We start from the raw sequence: 5,032 nt of genomic DNA, 5'->3' as shown, positions 1-5,032 counted from the left end.
AAAAAAAAAAAAAAAAAAAGAGATAAATAAGATATGTTTAAGAAGGGTTAAAGAAATCAATTTACATTCGCATTGGCTCATGGCTTGACTAACATTATGGGCTTTAAAATGCTAAAATAATATCAGGTGTTTGTTATTCTGTTTAAATAACATTTAAAATGTTGAAGAACATGATGAATGTATAGAAACAAAATTTACATAAAGAAATCAGGTGTCTAATGAGACAAAGTGATTTGGGTCCATTTAATATATAAAGAGACATACTAACCACACTGACAAGAATGTCTTTGAAAAACTAAATTATATTGACATTTATTCCATCTGACAGTCCATTACCTTAAGTTTAAAGATACTCAACACTTGGACAACAGATTCCTGAATGAATTAAACACACACACACACACACACACACTCACACACTCACACACTCACACACTCTCTCTCTTTTCTAGGGACATGGAAGTATACCTAATTAGATTCCTGTGGAAAGTTGTAAAAAAATTAGTTTCTAAGAAGCACATTATATAACAATAATTTATTTTAAACATCACCACACAGGAAATAATACATTTCTGATGACTTTCTTTTTGTTTGTTTTGTTTGTTTGTTTGAAACGGAAAAGTTTGAGCCTTCTCCCGGACACTTCAAAGAACTGTTTGGCACAAACCCTGAGTTTGAGTGACACAGCAGATTCTGCTAGAAGTTTTAAAGAAAGATAAAACAGTCTAATCAACCCTGTGGTAAAGTCAAACAATCATTTTTTAAGTTAGTTCTCAGTGGGCTTAAAGAAAGGGTTTGCTCTTGGAAAAGCCTGAGTTTTCTGTCTTCCCAGAGACCAATAAGTTTAGAGTGCTACTTCTCAGAAGCCCTTGGAAGAACTTGAAATACAGACTTAAGATTTCCAACTGTCTATAGGATTCAAAGTGGGAACATCTTACTCTAAATGTATTTTTCAGTTTGAACAAAGCCTCATAGAATAGTTTGTTAAAACAAAACAACAAACCCCACCACTTGCTATCACACACATACACACACACACACACAGAGATTATATATATATATATATATATATCTTCCAGAAGCAAATGTATTCATAGAAATGTTATGGATCATTTAAATTGTTTCTTTACATATTTCCATGAGTATATTCTAGAAAACATGAACATTAGAATCCAGACTGAACAAATGGTGACAGACTACTGTATAAGAGAGATATCACGTAAATTTAGAATTATAAAATCTCAAAACCTTGCAACTGTCCTACATGTGTCTCTGTGATAGCTGGTTATCTGCTGGAATGAAACAAATTAGCGCTTATCAGCGTAAATCCATTGCTCTGGAATCTCCATGCTTAAATTCTGAGTAATAGAGAAGTTTGACTTACCTATTAAACTTCATTTTAGCCCTGACACTTGAGGAGCAGCACTAAAGTTTGCTTCACGGTATTGGGCATTGACCAGGAACTTAATAAAGGAATCTACCTTGCAGTTAAGTAGAAAGAAACCTTTCACCCTTTAACTCTGCTAGGTAAATTTAGGTACATCAATCCTGTCTTTATATGTCTCTTATCCTCACTGTTCTCCAGCAAGCACCAGGTAGTCAAAACATGTTTATTGGACCATCCCCTTTCAGATCCCTGAATGTTGCTCTTCTCTTTGTTCTGAGGTTGTGATTTAAGTAAACAAAAGTAGGTCTTGCTATGGAATGTCACCCTTAAATGACTCTGCTAGTCCTGTTAGCTTTGCACTGTTTGACTAGCACATCTATCCTGAGAGACTGCTAGGGCACAACTGCTGTCTTGGCTTTTGGAACCCCAGGTCTCTCAGTTGTGGTATTTGGGTAAGCAAACTACCCTACTCCGCAATGCCTCCAGCTCATGGGTAAAGAGACAAATGGGAATTGAGGGGCGCATGCTGTCTGAGTAATCTTTTTGTTAACAACACAGCTCTTTCCTGTTCAGAAAGAATACACTGAGGATATCCTTGTTGTTTTTTTTTCCCAAGCTGCATGTACAAGGCTTGAAGCAGCATCCTCCATGTATTCCAAGGACTAAAAACATTTTCTGGAGACAATCCAAGATTGTTGCTAGGCCTGTTTTTCCTCTCATTTTCTACAACCTCTCAGGGAAAACTAGGTAATCACAGTAGGTTGCAGGAAAGAGAGCTACAGTGAGTAAAGTTTGTAGGTGAAATAAGTTCATAAAAACATGGAAACCACACCATTTCATGCAACTCAAAATTAAAAACCATTAATCACTTTCCATCTTGTCAAGAAGCGTGTCCCAAAATATTGTTTTTATAATCAGCTTCAGTATAGACTTTTCTCTTTCACAAGCTTCTTTGTTTTCAGTTTTCCTTCTGCTCTCCCATGGTTGCCCTACACTTATCTTCCCTAGTTGACATTTATTTGACAACTCATTTTTATCTTTCTAATACTCTTTCAAAATAATGCCTGGCTTTAAGTAGGTAAATTTGGAGTTGCATCCAAATTAACTTACTTCAGTTGCATTTACAAAGGCACAGCCATCCCTACATCAGCAGAAACCATGAGTTCCTTCGGTTCTTCACTGCTTTTATGAATATGCTCATACCATCCTCAAATATTTACAAGTATATTCTGTCTTCAAAGGAATCCAGCTTCCAATAGATTCCAAATACAGATTCATGGGTTTCCAAACATTACCAAAAATATTTTAGTCAAAACTAAACTTATTCTGCCACTTATTCTTTTAACCTCATCTACACCATTTATGCAGTACAAAATATTTAAATTNTAAAAAAAATGTTTTTTTTACTATTTTTAACTTTATTTTATGGTATTTTAAAATTATCAAATTTTAAATTTTTTATGCCATTAACTTTCATAGTAATTTTCTTTAAAGTATTGTATCATGCCTTGAAAGACTTTCTCCACTTCAAGAATATAACAATAATAAACAAAATTTTTTCTAGCATTTGTATGATTCTTAAAAATCTTTGTAACAGTACTTTTAGATAAGCTGATTCATGGAATTTAACACTTGTGAAGTAAAAGAGGAAGAGTAAAGTACGTTGAGTAATATAAATATTGCAACATATTTGAGAAGCAGATGATAGATGTATTACAAGGGTTCTAGGAGAGCAGTCACATGGCACAAGTGCTTGTCGCAGCTTTATTAAAAATAATAGGATTGTGGACTGGGCAAAGCACAGTAATCATATCCTTGATTTTCTTTCTTGTCAGAGAAATAACTACAGAGTCTACCTACACCCTGAAGTTAAGATTGAATCAGATGGTAGATTTAAATTTAAAAATGTAAAGCTGTATGAAGGTTCTACGTAGTAAAGATTTTTAAATGATGAATTTCTGTTTTTATAATTCCACAAATGAAGAATTTTAGTAAAACTGGTGTGGCAATTCTAGATTGTATAGGTAAGCAAAGACTTATAAAAGATGGTGATGATACAATAACAGTTAATGCAGACTAGGGGCTTGCTACCTGCTAGCTGTTGAACTAAGTAGTTCACATGTATTACCTCGTTGACCATTCTGGGCTCTTTAGACAACTAGCTGAGGTCACTCCTCTAAGTGTGCCAAAACCAGGATTAAAACCCACATAGACTGACTCAAGAACCTGTACTTTCTTCTGAAAGAAAAAAAAAATAAAGATAATGTCTTGATCAATACCTAATTTTACATGTTCTTTTCAACACATTTGTCCAAATTGAATAACAACTTTAAATAGCTGGACATTGTATTGAGAGGAAAATCATATCTAAATGCAACAAACAAGGAATGAACAGTGAACATATTATGTAAGTGGCAAATGACAGAATTATTTTGAGATTAAATAAAGCAAATAAAATCTATCCTAAAGACCTTATAAACTATCTCAAAACATTAATTAGCGGTGTAACATTATAAGGTAAAATTTGTTTTATCACTTTAATTCCTAGGGATAACAATGGAGATTTACACATGAGATTTATACATACAGACAGACATATTTATGCACATGTATATACACCCATGATTATATATGTGGGAATGTCCATATGTGAACATACATCTATTTTCTCAATTGCTGCATTGTTTATTTATAGAAGTATTAAACCAAAGGCATGTTCTACCTACTTTGTATGGTGAAGAGGGGCTTTACATGCAGAAATAAAAATAAATATATATGAACATAATTTAAAAAGAGAATATTAAATACACAAGTCAATGGTATAAAATAATGCCAGTGAAAGGTTGAAAGTCTAAAATGGAGGTTTCTAATATCACCTTTAAAAGAATATTTCAAAGACATTATTAAAGATAAAATGAAGAATATCAGGGTAATTAAAGTTTATATTTAAACCATGTGGTCTAACGAATCGAAACACAGGATGAAAGCAAACATACTTCATTAAAAATATAAAACAAACTTACCCATATGTTTACTAGAAGCCACGGTAGGAGATGTGTGTTCAAGAGAGATTAAAGAGAAAGCACCTCTTTAAAAACATCTGTGGATACTTCTTATGTGGGTGGCATAAGATTCATATGTAAATTTCATTGGCTATCTAAAAATGTTGGCAGACCTAACCTTTACTTGAAAAATTTGCAAAGCTGACTTAACTTTCTAAGGAGAGGGAAGAAAAGCCAACATTTAAATGATATTAAAAAATGTAAGGAAATATAATCAGCGTAGTTGTCAGGGTAATTTGTACTCATACAGTAGATGGAAAATTATTAGGGGAGAAAACTGAAATATTCAGGTAAAAGAATAACTAGGCCTCAAAACATAGCGTGGTGAAATAGTAGGAAACAAATCAATACAAAAGTAAGCATTTACTTAATGAATGCCAAATTAAAAAAAGGTTGAGAAAAAAGTTGTGCAATCAATTAATCTGAAACCTCACAGGGTAGAAATATAGAAAATTCACTGGACTGAGGGTACAACAAATTTTAACGTTGAGAAATGTAATCTAGAGTAGAGATACTCCCTGGAGAGGGGTCTTAAAAATGAGATAAATAAGGGCCGGCCGAGTGGCTCAGTTGGTTAAGAGCT

At 33.3% G+C, this 5,032-nt stretch overlaps 1 protein-coding gene across 4 annotated transcripts in view; it reads right to left on the bottom strand.

Moving 5' to 3' along the window:
• Positions 1 to 5,032, bottom strand: part of CD36 (CD36 molecule (CD36 blood group)) — an 86,550-nt gene that overhangs the window by 44,305 nt on the left and 37,213 nt on the right. The window contains exon 1 of one of the 4 annotated variants that reach the window (XM_019661587.1): positions 4,411 to 4,493. The exons of the other annotated variants lie outside the window; for them this stretch is intronic. The gene's annotated coding sequence lies outside the window, so the exon portion shown is untranslated. Of the gene's footprint in view, positions 1 to 4,410; positions 4,494 to 5,032 lie in introns of those variants that run through there. 4 annotated transcript variants of the gene reach the window in all.

Source organism: Hipposideros armiger, unplaced genomic scaffold (assembly GCF_001890085.2).
Source record: "Hipposideros armiger isolate ML-2016 unplaced genomic scaffold, ASM189008v1 scaffold_354, whole genome shotgun sequence".
Taxonomy (NCBI): domain Eukaryota; kingdom Metazoa; phylum Chordata; class Mammalia; order Chiroptera; family Hipposideridae; genus Hipposideros; species Hipposideros armiger.
The sequence above is the reverse complement of the archived record's forward strand: the minus strand, read 5'-3'. Positions and strand labels throughout refer to the sequence as shown.